The sequence below is a fragment of the Girardinichthys multiradiatus genome, chromosome 24 (genome assembly GCF_021462225.1).
Source record: "Girardinichthys multiradiatus isolate DD_20200921_A chromosome 24, DD_fGirMul_XY1, whole genome shotgun sequence".
Classification (NCBI taxonomy): domain Eukaryota; kingdom Metazoa; phylum Chordata; class Actinopteri; order Cyprinodontiformes; family Goodeidae; genus Girardinichthys; species Girardinichthys multiradiatus.
This window is the reverse complement of record NC_061816.1, coordinates 15,922,222-15,944,378: the sequence shown is the minus strand read 5'-3', so window position 1 is coordinate 15,944,378 and position 22,157 is coordinate 15,922,222. Positions and strand designations below refer to the sequence as shown.

Here is a 22,157-nt window from a genome sequence, read left to right as displayed (position 1 = left end):
GATTTTGGCATACAGCTCATGAAAACCCAAAATTCCTATCTCACAAAATTAGCATATCATTAAAAGGGTCTCTAAACGAGCTATGAACCTAATCATCTGAATCAACGAGTTAACTCTAAACACCTGCAAAAGATTCCTGAGGCCTTTAAAACTCCCAGCCTGGTTCATCACTCAAAACCCCAATCATGGGTAAGACTGCCGACCTGACTGCTGTCCAGAAGGCCACTATTGACACCCTCAAGCAAGAGGGTAAGACACAGAAAGAAATTTCTGAACGAATAGGCTGTTCCCAGAGTGCTGTATCAAGGCACCTCAGTGGGAAGTCTGTGGGAAGGAAAAAGTGTGGCAGAAAACGCTGCACAACGAGAAGAGGTGACCGGACCCTGAGGAAGATTGTGGAGAAGGGCCGATTCCAGACCTTGGGGGACCTGCGGAAGCAGTGGACTGAGTGTGGAGTAGAAACATCCAGAGCCACCGTGCACAGGCGTGTGCAGGAAATAGGCTACAGGTGCCGCATTCCCCAGGTCAAGCCACTTTTGAACCAGAAACAGCGGCAGAAGCGCCTGACCTGGGCTACAGAGAAGCAGCACTGGACTGTTGCTCAGTGGTCCAAAGTACTTTTTTCGGATGAAAGCAAATTCTGCATGTCATTCGGAAATCAAGGTGCCAGAGTCTGGAGGAAGACTGGGGAGAAGGAAATGCCAAAATGCCAGAAGTCCAGTGTCAAGTACCCACAGTCAGTGATGGTCTGGGGTGCTGTGTCAGCTGCTGGTGTTGGTCCACTGTGTTTTATCAAGGGCAGGGTCAATGCAGCTAGCTATCAGGAGATTTTGGAGCACTTCATGCTTCCATCTGCTGAAAAGCTTTATGGAGATGAAGATTTCATTTTTCAGCACGACCTGGCACCTGCTCACAGTGCCAAAACCACTGGTAAATGGTTTACTGACCATGGTATCACTGTGCTCAATTGACCTGCCAACTCTCCTGACCTGAACCCCATAGAGAATCTGTGGGATATTGTGAAGAGAACGTTGAGAGACTCAAGACCCAACACTCTGGATGAGCTAAAGGCCGCTATCGAAGCATCCTGGGCCTCCATAAGACCTCAGCAGTGCCACAGGCTGATTGCCTCCATGTCACGCCGCATTGAAGCAGTCATTTCTGCAAAAGGATTCCCAACCAAGTATTGAGTGCATAACTGTACATGATTATTTAAAGGTTGACGTTTTTTGTATTAAAAACACTTTTCTTTTATTGGTCGGATGAAATATGCTAATTTTGTGAGATAGGAATTTTGGGTTTTCATGAGCTGTATGCCAAAATCATCCGTATTAAGACAATAAAAGACCTGAAATATTTCAGTTAGTGTGCAATGAAACTAAAATATATGAATGTTACATTTTCATCATGACATTATGGAAAATAATTAACTTTATCACAATATGCTAATTTTTTGAGAAGGACCTGTAAAGGCCAAAACGTTACATTTTGGTCTCAGTTGTTCAGAGCAACTTCTACATGTTTGCTGGACTTCTCATCTTTGGCAAACATGGCTTCTTATGACTTTCTTTAAACAATAGCTGCCTTCATGCCACTTTTACATAAAGGCCAGATTTCTTTCGCTTATGACCTAAAGTGGGCCAGCCTGTAAAACAAAAGAGGTTTTGTTGCATGGTGACTAAATTTGAAAAATTTCTAAGGGTGTAAATACGTTTAGAAGGCACTGTGTTAGTTGCTCACACAATCTCTACTTTCCCCACTCAAAAACATTTTCCAAAACATGCATATGTTGAAAATTACTAAACGTTTTATTTATTTGTGGGTGTTCAGTTCAGAGTTAGAGTTAGATGTGAAGACATTGACTGCATTAGTTTCAGACTTTCTAACTTTCAGGCACCATTACTTTAAAGATTTTCCCAAACTGGATAAACAAGTGAATCAGGACATTTAAAGGAATCTGTAAAGTTGAAGAGCATCTGTGTAACTTTAGCACCACCTACCGTCTGAGTGGATAAACGTTTTTGGAGCTTTTTTTAAACCAGCATTTCATTCCAGAGACCTATAGCAATGCTACAGTTATGTTAAAAAGTAATTTATTTTAAGTGTCTTATAAAAAAAACTACATAAAAATGCTTTTGTACATTTAATAAGGAAACAAGAAAGAAGTTGCTCGAATCCTGCTGATCAGATCCAATTTATAGAGAAATATTACCTTTTATCACATTGATTGGCATTTCTTTGTACAAATAAATCAAAACTAATTTTATCCATGTTTTCACTGCCAAACACATCTTACTTAAACATTTTTAGCTTTAGGCACATTACATTGGAATAAATCTCTCAGATCTGACCTGTAAGAGACTTGACAGAAATGATAAATCTTCTATGATTTTAGTTAGAAACTCAACTTTTTTACTAACTGTTCATCAACATTACTATTTCACAATATGTGGTGAAAGATGCCCAATTTATTTCTCACATCACAACCATTGCAGTCAGTTTAGCTAATTTATTTCATTTAATTTCACCTACAACAAATATATGTAAACATGCTCAGAGTAATGACCCCTTAAATGCATTTCATTTCATTGTAATTCACTTTAGTCCACTAAATTTAGCCACTTGTACTACAATAGTAGAGGCCTGCAGCAATTCACTTTGTCACACGGGCTGGTACTTAGTCTCTCACTGCAATACAAGGCTAAAGGTGTTCTCCCTCACTATTGCATCTTCCACCAGACCAATAATATAAAGAAACTGGAAAAAATGAATAAAACCAATATATGAAAAATGTATGAATCTGAATAAATTTTTTTTTATAATATTTAGAGCCAGATTTAGAAAGTACTCTTTCCTATCTTGAACAAATGTTCTTTGCTAGTATGAGGTGATGTTTGGAGGATTTTTGAATTCTCAGTTTAGTTTCTGTCAAGTAAAGTTTTTTTGTTTTGCCTTGTTAGGTTTTCTGCAGACATCTGGCCAAACTGTGTATTGCCCAGTTTTGTAGAAACATTTTAAAGCACAGTATCAGTTTTTCTAGCTATCCAGAGAAAGTGGGAGCAGTTAGTTCAGACTAACCAAGCTGTATCTGCCACATGTCCTGATGCCAAAGCAGCACCCCTTCACTTTGTGCTAATTCCAATTTTAGCTCAGAGATACACCACAATCCATGTTAGACAGATATACATGCTGCATGAACACATGCAGGTGTAAATAATTCATTTTTATCCAGTAAATCTGTTTACAGTCATCTCATTATTATGATCATCTTATTATTAAGCTAATATTAACCATTCTCTACCTCTTCCTATTAGATTTGCAGCCATAAAGGACAGCGTTTAGGAGCATGTTTTATGCCATGTGTTTTCTTTTTATAGATATGCAACAGTAAATGTCAATGAACAATTGAAATTATATGTAGCTAGTTAAAACTTAAAGCTACTACAGAAAATACATTTCTCTGCTCAACACGTACAAAACACTCATCCCATAACAGCCAAAATTACAACAAATTACAATATGGCAATCTAGGTTGCCCAGGGAAAGTTCTCGTACATTTATCAGCTGTTTAGTAGGCAGGTCATATTCCCTTTTGTTGTGATTCATACATGTACACATGCTGTTGTCTTGTGTCCTGACAGCAGTAATAAACTTCCCCTTATCGCTCCCCATCACATTCCTGTGGAAATCTTGTGGTGTTCTGAAATACTGCTACTATAACACTCATCCTCACAATCTTGATGGAGCAAAGCCGAACAAGCTGTTGTGCTCGCTTCAGGGCCTGCATCCAGTTTTCTACATGCGGTGTATTTTTGGTTGTTACCATGCCGAATTTATATTTTTGTTCTTTTTTTTTTCAACTTTTCAACAGTGTCAGAATCATATTCCATGATGAAGTAAACAGAAAACAATTGGGTTTGAAATATGTTATTACTAAATTAGGATGTAATGTAATTAAGCTCAATAAAAAAAAAAAAAAAAAGATAAAATTATCCTGAAATATATACGTAGCTTGTATTTCTTTACATCGCCACCAGGGGGCATTATAGAACAGTTAGAACAGATCTAGAAAAGTCGAATTAATGGTCATCAAACATTATAGATGGCCTTTGTTGTGACTTACTGACATTTTCTGCCCCTACCTTTTATTTTGATATAAAGTGACAAAATAAAAGACTTGCGCTGCTTTAAAATGTTGCTTTAATGCCAAACTGTCTCAAAGATCTAAACCAACCAATATTCGGATAAATATGCAAAACCTAATGAGGAACGTTATGTTTAAAATGGTCATTCTTATCTTTCTTAGTTAGTGTGATAAATGATATACATAGTTTATACACATAATATAGATATAGAACTATATAGTTTGACTTTGCACCCCAGGTGTCATTTTGAATAGATTTGTGTTCACAGGTGACAAGCTGTGAATAGATTTCACAAACAATAAGTTATCCCACTTTTAGGGGCCGGACCCCATCATTATTCGCATAAACGATATTGAAATGCCAGCAATGTGTAGAGGACACGTATGCATACCAAACAGCAATTATTATTCACAGGGTTTGGTCCTTTTCTTTTCTTTGTCCCCCTCTGTCTGTATCTCTCTCTCCAAGGTCCTGGCTCTCCGCAGTAATAATACATGAACGGCTCCTCTCCCTCATCCATTAATCAGGAGGGAGGCTGAAGTAACGCTGCGCTGATCTTTGCCCCTCACACACACATACACACTTACCTTATCGCTAATAATTGAAGGGATATTAATGTAGATGAATAATTAAGCGTTGGGGGATCTCTTTAGTGTCCTAATGAGAGGTGGCGACAGATTGCTCCGAAGTCTTATTACGTCTCGCTGAGAAGTTTAGGAAAGCTTAAAGTGGTGATAAATGGCCTCCATCTGGCAATTGGCAAATGAAATCAATGCAGGCGCTTTGCAGAGTTACCAATCTGAGCTGCAGCACATTGCTGCTCTAATGAAGAAATTGATCTCCTATTCTTGCTAAATTCTGTCATTCTGATGGGCAAAGTGAATCTGATGGTTGATAAAACAGTTTGGTTTAGTCTTAGACTTTCCAACCAACTAGCAGACGTTTAGACAGACAACCAATTTCATCAGATGTATAATTATTGTGAATTTGACCTCAGTTTTTATAAAGCCTCAGTTCCAACATCCCTAACAGGTCACAAGAAAGTTGGACACCCTGGAAAATATGAAGAAACAAGGCTTATAGTGAGTGGTGTGAAAAAGTATTCACCCCCTTACAGATTTCTTTGGTTTCTGCCTTTTAATTACACTTAAATACTTAAGGTGATCAAACCAATTTAAATATCAGGGAGGGATAACCTGTGTAAAAGCATTTTATTTAAAGAAGTAAAGCTATCCTAACCTACCTAGCCCTATGTCAGAAAGTAATTGCTGCTAAACATATAACTGGCAATTATATTTTAGTCATTGCCAGACTAATGTTTAATGTTTCAACACCATCTGTGTCTTCATCTCTGCTGTTGTGTTCACTTGTGACTCTGATGAAAACACAGATGGTGTTGAAACATTAAACATTAGTCTCCATGAAATTTGCAGAATAAAACCAAAAACTGATCAGTGAGCTCCACCCCTTTCTGGCTTTGCAGGGTTGATGTCCTTCAGCTGTGCAGCACATGAGCTACCCACTGTTTGTTATGTGAGTGTTTCACATCACTGTGGAGGAATTTTGACCCATTTTTCAATGCAGAGTTGTTTCAGTTCAGCCACACTGGTTGGGTTTTCAAGCATAAACAGAAAGTTTAAGATCTTGCCCCAGTATCTCAATTAGATGAAAGTCCAGACTTTCACTAGGCTGCTCCAAAACCTTCAAATTGTTTATTTTTTATCTTTATTAAGAGGTAGAGATGCTTGGTTGCTTCAGATTATTCTCCTAACTGCATAACCCAGGTTCCCTTGACCTTAAATTCACGATGTGATGGCCAGACAACTTCCTTAAAATGTTCCACTTTTTCCCTTTACTCCATACATTATTTACGATGTTTTTTTTTTTGGGAAATGTCAGAAGGGACTTTTGTGTTCTTTTTGGTTAGCAAAAGTTGTGGCTTTGTAACTTGACGTCCTTAGAGCTGAGCCTTGATTTGCTTTGCATTTTAAATGTATTCTAACTTTTTGAAACTAGGGAAAACCAATAAATATAACAACCAGATATTATCTTTGAACATGGATCACTTTTTGAAAAAACAAATGTCCACAGTTCTAACACTGCAAAACCAGAAGAAATCTGTAAGGGAGCAAATACTTTTTCACAGCTCTGTGACTCTGTTTTATGCTTGTCATTTCAGATTATAAAGAAATCTTTGGTATTGTATTCAGCACTCATGATCCTGGATGATTTTCTAGTTTTTACATTTGGACGAAAAAAAAAAAGAATTGTATTGTCCGAATTGTTCAGACTCGGCTTCTAGTTGCTGTCAATGCATGGTGATTGTAACGGCTCCAAAACCTCAAAACATGTCAGGCTGTCATTTTGGATAAAAGACTGTGATGAAGGATTTCCTGCAGAAACTGGTTGTTTCAGACTCTTCAGATCTGACATTCGTAAAATAAACAGTTGTGTAGCCTGTTGCAGCAGCTGTTGTCAGCTCTGGGAGATGTGCTGTAACTTGCTGCTGGTGTTCATGGTTGCAAAATAAAACTCTGCCAGCAGTGAGGCCCCTAGGATGGTTATTTTAGTTAACAGTGTCAGGACTGAAGCATCTCCCTACAGCTGTTGGATAGTTTGTCTTTAGATTTGGCTCAACATTCACTGTTCATCACATAAAATATGTTTGATTTGGTGATGTTGTGTTTTTTTATTAGATTTATTTGCAGTAGTTAAGATTCTTTTTTATTTAATAAATAGTCAATATTAACTGTAAGGAAGTAAACTAAGTTAATCTTCAAAAAACAACAGACATCTTGGGCAGCGCGTTACTTGAGGTCCGATTCATTGTTGTTTCAATCTTAAAGGAACAGACTTGCTCTTTGTGGCCTTATGGTTCTAGCACAAAAAGCTGACTGATCAGCCTAGGGTTCCTCCAAAGATGGAAGGAGCTGCCATTTCTTCTTGCACAGGCTTCAATGTTTGAATGGTCCCAACTTTGCATGAGAAAGGAACTGGCTACTAATGAGACAGGGAATGCAACGTAAAATAACTTACTGGGCTGATCAAGTCTCCTCGGGGAGAGCAGAAATATGTAATCTTACAACAATCTTACACAAATTGTACACAAAATAAATGTTTTACACAGCCAGATGTAGGGACTGGGTAATCAGCTTCTTCCTGAGTCTTCTCAGGTTGATCTTCTAGGTTGACCAAAATAAGATTATAAATCTAAATAAACATGTCACCCAATCTCCTCATGATTAGAGACATATTCCAGTATGCTGCCAGGCTTTGAGGTAAACAACTTGACAACCTAGCAAGGCATGTTTTAAAATCTAGGGCTGCCACCTGTGTGGGTAAGAGTTTGCTTTGACTAAATCATGATCCTACAAGACTCTTTGGTTGGACCGCCAAAACGACAATTATGTGTGAACATGCTTAGATATCCTGCAGCTAAGACACAGTTCCTTCTAACCTCAGTTCAGTTGCTTGTCTGCTGTGAAAAGTTGATGTTAGTTTTTAGTTCAGAATTATTGGCACCACTGAACAAAAAGTACAGAAGTAAGAATATGTTCAGAAAGAAGTAGAAATAGAATTAAATGCTAAATATTATGTTTCCTGTTACACTGTTTCCAGATGACATGATGATCTGTGGTGAGGGCATGAAGCAGGTGGATAAAAGCATGAAGAGGTGGTGCTCTGCTCTGGAGACAGGAGGAATGAAAGTAAGTTAAAACAGCACAGAACTGATGTAAGCGAAAGAGAGGGAGATGGGTGAAACTTTAACCAGTGGAGGACCTTATTATGGAAGAGTTGAGCAGTGAAAAAAAAAAGTCGGAGAGGCAAAGCGGATATAGTTTGGATGTGTGCTAGAAGGATAGTGGACATATTGGACAAATGATGTGCGAAATAAATATGCCAGGTTGGTGAAAAACGGAAGAGCACAGAGGAGTTTCATGGATTTAATGATCAACTGGACTTGATTGCATTTATTTTATTTTATTTTTTATTTTTGTGACACTAGTGGCCTTTATTTTGTAAGTAGATTGACAGGAAATAGGGTGGAGAGAGAGAGAGTGGCGAAGACATGCAGGAAAGGTCAATGACGAGACTCAAACCTGTGACAGCTGCGTTGAGGACTCTAGCCTTCGTATATGGGTCACGTGCTTTACCCCTGGTCACCGTCACGTCTGACTGCATTTTATTTTGACTTGCGTTGAATTGGACTGTATTTAACTGCATCTGAATCTGACCTTATGACTGGACTATACTGGAAATAATTGAACTGGACAATATTGAATTCTAAATAACTGGGTATGATTTTGGACCTGCTGTGTTAGGTGACAGTTGTTGTGAAATGGTGCTATATAAGTAAAGTGAGTTAAACTGAAGCTATGGTGCACCGTAAAGGGAGCAGCAAATATAAAAAATAACAAGAAAGTGACTTCTTTTGTCTTCCCTTCTGGCAGTTTCTACCACTTCTCTGTTTCTTTGTGTTGAAGGGCTTTTACACTTGTAGGAATGCTTGTTGCAGAGCCAGATGTTTATCACATATTTTCAATAGCATTTATATCAAGATTATTTTCTTGTTGTCAGTTTTAGAAAATATTTTCTTGTGTACCCTGTGTTTTATTTTTGGTGAAAGTTTCCATACGCTGCTTGAAACATTCACATCAGAAATCCAACAGACCACCTGAAGTACAGCAGTTAAGGGTCAAATTAATTTTATTTAAAAAAATACTTCTCTTAAAATGCATTAACACATGAGTTAGTTTCTGTAAAGGATAAATTGGTTACATTTCTGTATTTAAAAGAGCTTTTAGTATATTTTAAAACTCTGAAAATGGAGGGGTGCAACTTTAAAGTAACTCACCTATGACTCATCAATTTAAAGTACAGTGAACACCACTCTCAGGTTTTCATTTTCCAAGTCCAAGCCTCAAAGCTCCTCCAACCTTCAGCCTTGGCTCAAAGTCTCAGCTTTGGGTCCTGCCTCAGTCAGAGCTTCAAATCCTTCAAGAAACTTACCTGGCTAAAGTACTAGCTGACAGCTCAAGACTACCTCCTTCAGTAAGCAAACCCTGCTCACCCTCCAACTACTACCTTCACATGAAGCTTCTGAAAAACTCACCAGGTAACACATGTAAAAATCAAACTGTCAAGACCTCACCTGAACCTTCCCTTGAGAACTCGCCACCTCTTTGGACTGACACAGCAGCTGCATTACCGTTCTCCCAGGCTCCACATAATTCTCCCTCGTCAAAACTCCTCTTCATCTCCAGTAAGCAAGAACTTAATCATTTTCTATTGCTTCCCAACCGCACTTCAAAGTTACTAACCCCTTTCATTTCTCTCGTACAGTTTGGTGTCTCCAGCCCTGGTTCCAGTTCCATTATTCACTACTAAAAAAAATAAATAAAATAAACTTGTTAAACTTTTCTCCTGCTTCCTGAGTGTCTCTCTGCATATGGGTCAAAACTATTAAACAGATGATGACAGATACATGAGCTCACAGCAGGCAGTGCATCAAAACCCCTCATTCCTCAGCTGCTCAAGGAGCCACAAAGACGAGGGTCAACAAGGAGTCCAGAAGACAGCCTTTGTCATGTATGGGCTTGCCATAACACCATCAAACTTAATTTCTTCTTCTGCCATGGAAATCCTAATGCAATATCTTTTCAAAGAACTTTTGTCTATTTATGGTGGATTTCACATTTTATTGCCTTACAGCCACAAACGTCTATGCAACATTGCAAAGTGTGGCATGCATTTGCTTTCAGCACCCATGCATAAATACTTTGAAACACCTTTTGCTACAATTATATCTACAAATCTTTGGGGGTATGTGTCTACCATCTTTGCCAAACTAGATACTGATCATTTTGTATGTTTTATCCAAAAAAATGCTCAAGCTTAGTCAGATTAGACAAAGAGCATATGTGAACATTAATGACAAGTCTTTCCACAGATTTTCAATTGGATTTGGGTCTGAACTTTGACTAGGCCAGTCTAACATTTGGATATGCTTTGATCTAAACCATTCCATTGTACCTCTGGCTGTATATTTAAAGTCAATGTCCTGGTGGAAGGCAAACCTCTAGACGCTTTCATCCTCTTTCTGGTTTTCCTCCATTATTGTCTTGTATTTACTTCCATCCATCTTATTAATTTTGACCAGCATCAGTGTGGGAGAACAACATCCCCACAGCCTGATGCTTTCACCACCATGTTTGACTATGAGATTAAATGACACATCTGGACTCTATTGAGACTATTTGAAAACCGCATTCAACACATATTAGAGAGACATGGTTGAGGAACAAGAGGGTTTAGTGTCATGTATGCAGTACAGAGCTTTGCTCACTAGACAATGTGTGAACCTAACCCCATTAAGCTTCTATACTCCATATCTTCTTTGTAGGAACATGTGATAAATGTTGTGAGACAGAACAGTATATGTGGTAAAAGCTTCACTTTCCTGTGTTTCAGTCTTGGAATAAATGTACATTACCAAAGGGCAATAAGTGGAAAAGACATTACATAAAATATCTTGATTCATAACACCTGTAATAAAACACTGTAATTATTCACTCTGGGCTTCTGGTTTAAAGAGCCTGTAGTTGTGACTAAAGAGTCCCATCTTGTGATCTGTTATATAGCCAATATCACTGCTAATGCAGTTTTTAAAGTCATGAATATGAGATTTGAACATTAGCATATTTATTAATTTCTTCTAATGTTCTGATCTAACAGGCTTTAAATTTTTTTCTGCCTGTAAAACAGTTTGTCTACATGAAGAAATGCATGCAGCACCTTAAGCATGACCGGCTCTGAGGGTAGATGGATGATTGTGTGTGTCTGTGTGGAACTTCATCAGCCATGCTGCTTGGGGCCAATCTAACCTTTCAGTCTTCTCTCTAAGGATCTCTTCTCATTCTGGCTTTGCTCAGCCTGTCACAGTCTTCAGCAAGGGCAGAGATAAAACATACAGTCCTTATTGGCTTTCTTACAATAAAAGATGCCTGCTTCACTGACTTGCTTAACCTTTTCTCCTCTGTAAAGAATTGGCTGGTTGCACTGAGTGATGTGTGAAAGTGTTCTGAAGTATTTTGTAGTGTATTTAGACAGAATGTTTCCTTTTTTTCCTAGAGATAAACAAGTCTGCACTTGAAGCTCTCACTGTACCCTGGCAGAGCGGTGCTTCAAGCTAGTTGCAAATGTCATGCTCACAACCACAAAGCTAACATGCTAAGATGTTTAGCGGCTGCAATGCTTGTCACGTTCAGGGTGCCAAACTGCTAACACTGACCAAACATGACTTTAGTTTTGAAAGCATTTGTAACATTTAACTGTTTCAACTGTTAATTAGAAAGTCATTTATCCTCCACCTTACACACAATTATGTACTATATTGTGTTGGTCAATTAAAGAAAATCCCAATACGTGACAAAATGTGGAACAGTTAAAGTAATGCAAATACTTTTGCAGCTTAAAGGTTTTATATGAAAAACCTTTGATCAAGCAGAAGGTGAATTCTTCTCTAAAAGTGATGCCAAGCATGATATGCTGCTATAAGAGACTGGATATAAATAATAATGATAGAAATGTGTTAAAGAAAGGTAGGAGGAGGAGGCAATTACAGGGGAGAGGTGGATGATGGCTGAAAGGACGGAGTGAAAGAAATCGATCATCTTTAGCCTCTCATTATGGCTCAGCTTTGAGAACAAGACAGAGATGTGTTTTGGACAGTTATGCCTTTTCATTGTCAGCCTGCAACTCATCTGGATATGAACTGTTTTACTCTTCTGAACTGGAATCCAAAATCCACAATTGAAGGCACAGTTAAAGGATAAACTTAGAGTTCATAATGGATATTTTTCTTGGACTAAAATTAAGATGAAGTTTATATTTTAGTTATTGTGTAGTGCTTTATCAACACCTAAAACAATGTTGGAAGTTTCTGATCTCATGCTTATTTTACAAAGTGTTTTACAAAGAAATAAACATTTTAATTTAATGGAAGTTTTATTTTAATAAAGACCAAAAACCAGCCAAAAATCCAGAAAATCCAGAAATATTTACATATAATTTAAAACTGATTTTCATATCATGGAGATCCTGCATTGTGGCACAGTTTTTAGCAACATTGCCTCACACAAAGAAGGTCCTTGAATCCCAGTCAGAGGCTTTTTTTTCTGTGTTTGTTGTTTAGAGTTGTCAAAATAATCAGTATTTCGATATAATCGATACTAAAAAAATTTATTATTTAAAGACACTCATTTGTTTAAAAATCGATACAAACTGACCCATTCACATTTGGAGGAGACGCCAGGGCAGAGGGGTTTGGAGGGGCTTTATATTCCTGGGTTGGAACACCTTGGGATCCTCCATACTGATTTGGAGACTGTTACTAAGGAGAGGATGTCTGGAGTAACCTTTATGGGCCTGTTACCCCCGCAACCTGACCTTGGATAAGCAGAAGACAATGGATGGATGGATGGATGGATGGATGGATGGAAGGTGGGTGGGTTGGTTCAGGGTGTACCCTGCTCCCAACAAACCAGTAAGGATGTCATTGACTGAAATAAGTGTTTGATCTCAAAACAAATCATGCCTTGGAACATTGTGGATGCATCTTGGAAGAGAAACACAGCATTAAGATGTTCTTGTAGTTGGCCGCCAGGTTTGTGCATATCTCAAGGGGAATTTTTCAATTCCTCTTCACAGAAACGCACCTTTAGTGTTTTTGTCATGATCTAGAGGTGTTTGGGTTTTGATATCCTTAATTTGGCTTTCATTTCCCTGTGCTCATTATTGCTAGGTGTTTTCCATATTTGTTCATTCTTTTGTATTCAGCCTCCTAGTTTATTCTAATGTTCTTCGTACTTGCCGCTATCTTCCTAAGACCTCCTCTCCTTTCCCAGAGGGTCCAACCTCTCATGTTCAGAGAGCCGGACCCCATTCCTCGCTGCCTCAGAGTGCCTGGAGCCTGCTCATCGTCGCCTCCAACACCAGAGTACAGGCCTCTTTTTAGTGCTCTCATGCCCAGGCTCTTTCTACACCACCAACTGCACCCTAGCGCTGCTCAGTAATCCATAGCATAGAGCAGCGTCCTCATATGCCACTCCATCGGCTTCCATGCCTTCGTCTGTCATAGGAGCAGTTCTCACATACACAGCAGTAGCAGCAGCAGTTTCCGTGCTGCTGCTGCTTCCACGTCCTCGTCTGCCTAAGCAGCAGTGGTTTCCACCCCTGCAGCAACAGCATCAGAGTCTCCCTCTATGCAGCCTTCGGTCTCAGCACCACCATCTTCATCTCTTGCTCCGTCATCATCTTCATCATTGCCATTTGCACCTCCTGCACCGTCATCTTCAGAATCAGAATCAGCTTTATTGCCAAGTTCGTACATACAAACAAGGAATTTGACTCCAGTACACTTTGCTCTTTGGTTTTGTTTTTGTATTACAGAATATACATATTTACAATGTACAATATACACATATCTAATAGAAAAGGTGCATTTGCAACATCTGTATGCTGTTGTTTTGTACTCTATTGAATGTTCAACAGAGAAACAGCCTGGGGGAAGAAACTCTCTGTGGCGGCTGGTTTTAGTAAACAGTGCTCTGTAGCGGCGGCCTGAAGGTAAAACTCTAAACAGTTTATGTGCAGGATGTGTGGGGTCTGCAGAGCTTTTAGCAGCTCTTTTCCTGACCCTAGTCCTGTATAAGTCCTGGATGGAGGGAAGGTCAGCCCTGATTATTCTCTCTGCATTCCTGATTATTCGTTGCAGTCTGGACCTGTCCTGTTTTGTGGATGAGCCAAACCACACTGAGATGGATGAAGACAGGATAGACTGAATGATGGCAGTGTAGAAGATGACCAGCAGCTCCTGTGGAAGGTTGAACTTCAAGGTTGATCTTGATCTCCTGCTTCGCCATTATCATCTTCGCCTGCACATGAGTGGCAAACGGGGATTAAGACTGCCATTATTAGAACGACCCACCTAATGTTCCTGTTCCAAAGTTCTCTGAGGAGAAGGTCCAGGTGGGCTTGCCTCCATTTCCTGATTGGGAGCTCCATCGAGAGCTCTTCCGGCTACAACGCCACTCTCCAGAACCCCGCAGGCGGTTCTACCGACCCCAGCACCGGTCTCCACTGCCTCTCCAAGGGATCTACTGCCATTTGCCAGGGTTCCAGTGACTTCACCGCCTGCTGTTATCCAGGTTTCCTCTGATGGTTCAAGTATTTTCACCACCATTTTTGAAAGTTCCTCTGAGGGTTCCTTCGAGAGTTCCAGCAGTTCCACCAAAGTTATCTAAGGTTTCTTAAAGGGTTCCAGTCTCTAGAGCTCCTCAGTAGGCTTCAGTCTGTGGGGTTCCTCTGTGCGATCCAGTCTCCTGAGATCCACCGTAGACTCTCTAAGCTTCCCACTTGGCCTCCTGTCAAGGTTTTCTATGGGTCCTACCAGTCCCCTGGTCGGCCTCCAGACAAGGTTCTCCGTGGGTTCTCCATGCCCCATGGTCAACTCCCTGATGCGGTTCTCTGTGGGTTCTCCATGCCATGTGGTCGACCCCCTGACATGTTTCTTCATGGGTTCACCATGGCCCCTTGTCGACACCCTGACAAGGTTTTCCGTGGGTTCTCCCAGTCTCCCAGCCAATCTAACAATATTCTTTGTGGGTTCTCTGTGCATCCCGGTTGACTTCCTGACCTCCACCACCGGCCTCCTGTTTTTATAGTCATACTCAATGTTTCTCTTCTTTTAAATATAGTGGATCCATTAATTCTGAGGAGCTTAATTCTGGTGTCACTGTTGCAATGTCTTCCAGATCTTCTCTGAGTCCTTTAGATGTTCACTGGCAAACTTGAGGCCAGCATGTACATCAGCCTGTTCAGTTGAGATTAGGACTATCTGTAACTGATTGATTGGTGAGGGGGCCACATTGGCACTAATTAAATATGTTAGACTAAATTTTCACTGGCTTTTAGGGGATTAAATACTCATTTCAGAGGCATGCAAATCAATGTGTAACATTTATATGATGTTTTTCTCAATTTGAGATTAAGTTAGAACCCTTTTATTTATCATTTTTAATAAATCAATTATTTTCTTATTTAACTTCTTGTGAAAAAATATCTTCAGTCTCCTGATATTTGTTGTTTTCCTTTTTCCTCATTTGGCCGATTAAAGCACAAAGTAGATCTCCAAAGTGCAGACTGACAGATAACATGAGTCAGCATTTGCAAAACTAATTATCCAGCACATGAGTCGCGTCTGTTTAGGTATCTGGCCTACTCAAAGTACTTTGGGTTGGCAGAAATATAATAATGCATCATCTCTCCTCATCTGGAACATTAACTGGCATTATTGTTCAAAGATTTTGGGATGGACACAAGTTAATGGAAAATAAAAATGCCGAAATGCAAAAGTAGCAAAGAATTAAATAACTAAAAACTAAATATTCCACATATCTGTATGAGTGTTTTTACTATGATTTTTTCAATGACTTAACTTAGTTTTAATAAATTCAAGGATATGATATGAAGAAAAAACATGATGATATTTATCAAGTACAACAGATAATTTGTCCAATTTATTGTTCTGCTGGTCATCTTACAAAGAGACCATCTGAGAGAAGACAGAACAGAGTGGAGGCTGTTGAGGAATAGCCCTCATTAGTGAGATTATAGACCCTTCCTATTATTTTCCTCTCCAAGTATCTCAAAAACAAGAAAATGATTCAACTCATGTTACCATAATAGGACAAACAGCAAGAAGTATATATTATGGTGTGCTCTACTTTAATTTCTTATTAGAAGCATGCAATTCTTGGTTCCAAATTACATACCCAAACTCAAACAGTCAGTTTTATGACTGGCAATCAATAAAAGATCTAGTAAGTCATGCTGACTAAAGAAAAGGACGTTTAAGGGTCGCATATATACCGGTGCATCCCAAGGATTTTATTGAAAGGCTAATTTCTTTCAGTAATTCAATCCAAAACACATGCTGAGTTTGACGTACGACTAAAATTGTGTTTGTCAGAAAAGTAGAACTTTAACTAATATTAACCAAAATATGTTAACCATGGGCTGCACGGTGGCGCAGTTGGTAGCACTGTTGCCTTGCAGCAAGAAGGTCCTAGGTTCAATTCCCAGCCAGGGGTCTTTCTGCATGGAGTTTGCATGTTCTCCCCGTGCATGCGTGGGTTCTCACCAGGTACTCCGGCTTCCTCCCACAGTCCAAAGACATGCCTGTTAGGTTAATTGGTCACTATAAATTGCCCTTAGGTGTATGAATGAGTGTGTGCATGGTTGTTTGTGTGTTGCCCTGTGATGGACTGGCGACCTGTCCAGGGTGTACCCCGCCTCTTGCCCATAGACTGCTGGAGATAGGCACCAGCTCCCCCGTGACCCACTATGGAATAAGCGGTAGAAAATGACTGACTGATATTAACCAAAAAAATTTTATCTTATGGCTTACATGTAAATGGAGAAGACTGCCTTCTAGATAATTGTCCATCAGACAATCATTAACACCCTCTACTAGCAGGATAAGGCATAAAAAGGTTATTGTTAAAGAGGCTGGCTGTTCACAAAGTGCTGTATTCAACCATATTAATGGAAAGTTTAGTAGAAGGAAAAGTGTGGTAACAAAATGTGCACAAGCAGGGATATGCAGCCTTGACCAAACCCATCCAAAATATTGAGTACAATACTGTACAGTCCATTCAGTTCAATTTAATTCAAAATTATTTTATTAATCCTAAAGGACCTTAGCTTTCTTATGAAGTACAGTCTGCTCCGTCCCTTCTTGTAGACAACTTTACTGTCGCGTCTCAGTACAGTCTGTTGTCCTGGTGAACACAAAGGTATTTATAATCCTCCACCATCTCCACGTTTTCTCCCATGAATGAAAATGTGTTTGACCTCTACCTGCATTTTCTGAAATCTCCAATCTCCAATCATCTCCTTTGGTATGTGGAAATGGACATACTTTTAGATAGGGTGGTATTTCTGTATTGAAAATCATATTTATTGATCTTCTGTAATATTTGCATTTTATGAGATCCGACTTAATTTTATCACCTCTATCGGAACTTTGAATTCTCAGCTATGAAGCCCTTTTTTTAACCTCTGAGAGAGATCAACCAACTTTTGATAAACCATAGATCTTTGTTCAGCTTAGATATGTTGAATACTTCTCATTCACATTAAATAAATGAAATAATTTGATTGGCATGTTGATCTGTACATGAGGAAAACTTGGGGCTCCTGGTAAGTAACAGGAATATGGAATATGTTTCCTTTTAACACTATTTATAGTGCAAACGTCTGTTAACATTTAACAGTATTTGTATTATTCCTAGATAAAAACATGTTCCTTGAGTAATAGTGTAATCAACCCATTTCCTGTAACTACTTTTATTGGTGTTGTACGGAGACTGCCATTGTCTCACTGCACACTTCCATCTTTAATGTGATGACTCCTCAGTTTAACCTCCTTTATTTGGTTTTCTAGGGAGGCAGTCGCTCTCCCCAAGCTGTGTGGTGTGTGAGCCGGCTCGCCTCACACACCAACAAAGGAGGAAGATAAGCAGAAGGTTTAAAAAGTGTCATTCAAAGTGTAAATTCTCAGCATACCCATTCTCTGGGGTTGTCTTTTGATGTCCCTTTTTATATTTCACTCATGCAGTGTTGGCATTTGCATCTCAATGCGTGAACACGGATCAATCATCGTGGGGAGGAAACCATTGGAGTGAAAGAATGAGGAGAGGTTTTAAAAATGCCCCAATGATTGGTTGCTTGTGCACAGAGCTCGTCAGCAGCAGTATTTCACGCCAGTTTGGCTAGTAGACACTTGCTAGAATCAAGTAAAACAGACCAGTCGTTGCTGCTGGTGGCACAGGTCTCAATAGCAAGCTGGCGTGTTTTGTAACTGTAAGATTAGACTCTATAATCAGTATAATCAATTACAATGATTATCAGTGAAAATGGCAGCTACAACACCACACCCACTCTAAAGTCTGGCTGGGTTCAGCAGCTGGAGAGCCCGCAGACACATGCTATCATTACTCCGATATGATGCCTGTTGCTCAGCTGTCTGTCAGCCTTTATTCCCCTGAACAAGGCGTGTGTGTGTGTGTGTGTGAGGCCTTGGCCCACTTATCTCATCCATCAGAGAATTTCAGTACTCTGCCTGTCAGTCAGCAATCGCTCACTGTCGCCCTGACCAGGCTTGCCGATCATCTATCCTGTTTGGAGAAACGTGAGTGTGAGAGTGCTCGAGCATCAGTCAGCCACTTCCTGACACGTACTGCCGTTGATGTCTCAGTTGGTGTCAGCAACTCCACTTTTCATCCTAAATGTGTCTGCAGTGGGCGATGAGAGCCGTTACAGGGCCATCTTTAAGCCGAAGACCTCCGCTGGTGACATCATTGCTTCAGTTCACGGCTCTACATCTTTCTGAACAGAGAACACCCGAAAGGGACAGATAATAAAACTTTGCCACTATGTAATAATACGATTCCCAAATGATCTACAGAGAATGTCAAACCCCAGCCATGTTTAAAACTTATGTAAGATCATTTAGTCATTTCAAAGTAAAATACGCTTAGTTTAACTCATTCTAGTCTTCATTATGTCCGTTATCATTTGGAACTAGCCCTGTGCTCACAACTTCTGCTGTAGTTAACCGGGACAAAGGTGGAATGGTCTACAATAATGTGGGTGAACATACAGAAAGTTATGTTCCTCCATGGAGCCAGCTGTGTGCCAGCTGGCTCACATTGCACCTAATCTTGACACCCCTCTTTGCAGGTTGTGAGCTCATGTAAAAGGAATTGCTGTGGCTTCTTGCCACTGTTACAGCAAAGGCCTGACCCCCAGCTGCTTGCCCGCAAGCTACCCCCACACCCAAGTCTGGCTCCACAGGTTTCCCTTATCCCTTATCCTGTCACGTTTTTTATTGTCTTGCTTGTTATCTTTGATTCGCCTTTGATTTGACCCTTGTTCTGAGGCTTAACTGTCACGGGATAACCTATCAAGGGCCAAACCACCATTCAACATAGCAACATAGCAGGATCACATAGGTACTTTAACCCTTCTATACCCCCCAGAGGTATATATCAGGGAACATCCTGGGTGCCTTATATGGAAATTCTTCCTGGTGCATCCTTGAAGGAGCACCTTGAGCACACCCAGAATGGTCTGAGAGAAAAATATATCATTTTTAGCCTGGAATCCCCTAAAGTGTTGCTAAAGAGTGTCACTGTTAAGTGGGACATTAGGGATTCTCACCATAATCCATCCATTCGCCTGAGATTGGGTCATGGCATAACATGTCCAGGAGAGAAAACCAGGAGAAACCCAGTGGAAATCCCTAAGGCACAGCCTAGAATTCCTTGGCCATTTCCCATGCCCATAGGTGATGGTTGACACATAGAGAGACTGGTAAACTAAGAGCTTTTCTTTTTGGTTCAGTTCTTTCTTTGCAACTGAAGGCCAGTGCTACGCCATGTTGTGCCAGAAGAGGCACCAATTTGTCTATTAAAAGTCAGATTATGAAGCACCAATTCAACATGTACAAGTCCCTGCCCAAGGTTGACCACTGCTCATACTGCACCTTACTTTGATTTCTCTACCTGCAGGTCAGGGACCCATGTGGAGGTGGCCTCCTGTTGCCTTTTTGGGTTGGGCCTTTGGATCCAAGGCTTGACCACCAGGCACTCGCCGATAAGTCCCAACTCAGCTCCACCTTGCACCCCGCAGGTCCCAGGCCTGGCTCTAGGAGAGTGTCATGTTCTACCTGTACTGGGAGAGGTATGTAGACAGATATGGTCCTTCTTTGTCAGAATCTTTTAATCGCCATCTCAGGGTGGTTTGCCATAGGAGACCCTCACCAGAAGCCGAAGCCCCAGATAATATAGTCACAAGGATCATAGGAGTACTTCAACGTCTCCACCATGTTATGGCAATTCTTCTCTGCCACCCGTTCTTGAATAAGTTGAAGACCATGAGTAAAAGATCGTGTAAGCGTGTATTATCAGCCAATAAACTAAGATCTGAATTCCTATCTAAACCACACTGGCTATGAAAATAACTTGAAATATGGGGTGTAACACAGGCAAGTTTATGGTGTTGGTGCTGTCTTTCTCGCAATTCTTTGTCTGCTAGAATCTATGTGATTTAGTATGGTCGTCTTTTGGTTAAAACACCAGTGGCAAGAAAATATTGGTTCAAATCTACAAAATGACATATTGAGGTCACACTCCCAAAGCTGGTCAGCATCACGAAAGAAGATGTCTTAATTTGTCTTAGTTTAGCCATCTACCAACATGAGCTATCCTTATATATAATGAATTTTTCTCTTTAGTTGTAGTTGTAATGGAGGTAGTTTCTCTAAAATCCTGTTGTAGCACCTCAGTGTTATCTCGTCTAATCCCCTGTGACTGGACAGCTTGGCTGAATAGTCTTCAGTCCATTCAACTAAGTTGAATGCTTATCTTGTGGGACAATTGATAGGTCAGTTGCCCTGCTTATGACATTTTGCTGGGCTGACTATTCAAAGCATGCTCAAGGTAGATATTCTGTAGAAAGCTGCTGTGTTACGTAATATAGGTACATAACACAGTAAACAGTAAGAATATGCCCAATTCTGAATATGGAAAGCTTCCATGGGACTGGAAATGGGTGTAATTTAAACAAACCAATTAATAGAAATGCATAAATATAAACATCCCTGCAAAGTCATACAAATAAATGAAGAAATAGTCAATCATTTTCTACTGCTTACTCCATAGTGGATCATGGGGAAGCTGGTGCCTATCTCCAGCAGTCTACAGGACTGTGGGAGGAAGCCAGAGTACCCGATGAGAACCCACACATGCACAGGGAGAACATGCAAACACCACGTAGAAAGACCCCTGGCTGGGAATTGAACCCAGGACCCTCTTGCTGCAAGGCAACAGTGCTACCAACTGCACCACTGTGCAGCCCGTTAAGAAACAGTACTTATTCCAAATACATCCAAATACAAAGCTTTAATTTTTCAATTAAAGCTTTATGTTGTCCACGGACGCAAGTGTGCGGACAACATATTTAAAATCCCAGTTAAGGACCTGCCTTCAATATCTTAAATTCCCATTCACATTAATTTCAATGGAAATTTCTAAACTCTAACCACAACACCAGTAAAAAGTAATTTGGGTCTTTTCAGATGTGGCCATAAATATACATAGATCCCAACAGATTGACAAAAGAGAATATTTAGGATCATTAAGATAATTATCGTTATTAAGCAGAATATGGCAGTGTGGTTCTATTATATTCTGTATCTGTACTCTATCCACATTTTGCATCTCAATGAGGCCCACTAATAAGCATATGGGGGAGAGAAGAGGACTCAGTTCAGACCGTGAACACTTTGACTCTTGACAGGGATGGGGATAGCCTTCTGATTGGAATTCTAATTGTGATTTGAGGCCACCTCAGAACATGAAGAGGGGAACATGAGGTTGGAGTTAATTGGTTAGACTTTCCAACTTTGCCTCTAGATGTCACTAAACTAATTACACTGGACCTTTAAGAGATCTCCAGATAGGCACGGGTTTAAATGGCTAGATGTTACGTATAACATATAAATTATTTAAATCATCATAAATCAATAAAAATGCTTAATATGTTTTTATGAAACTATGTACTATCATGGATTTAATACAAAACTATAAAAAAAAGATTAAAGAAAAGATAAATTACCCAAAAGTGGCAATAACAGGTGAATATTAGGAGTTATTTTCCTTGACCAGCTCAGTAGCAAAACAATCCTCTCTGAGCTCAGCCAAGTTTGGATCTGCAGAGCAGGAGGAGAAGCCAACATCTTAAATGAGGTTTATCAAAGCCGACATACTAATATTTGTTTCCCACCAATTCCATTTAAAGTGACAGGACTGGTGTGTAAACAGCTGGTTTGTGCGTGTCCCAAGAGGATAGGTATTAAAATGGAAAATCTAAAACGCACACAAAACA

The 22,157-nt window shown here is 39.9% G+C and overlaps 1 long non-coding RNA gene across 1 annotated transcript; it reads left to right on the top strand.

The window, feature by feature from the left end:
* The first annotated feature begins 7,930 nt into the window (after window positions 1-7,930).
* LOC124861910 lies at window positions 7,931-9,567 on the top strand. The gene is made up of 2 exons (XR_007036790.1): window positions 7,931-9,408; window positions 9,489-9,567. It is a non-coding gene; the product is annotated as an uncharacterized LOC124861910 (long non-coding RNA).
* Window positions 9,568-22,157: the final 12,590 nt, after the last annotated feature.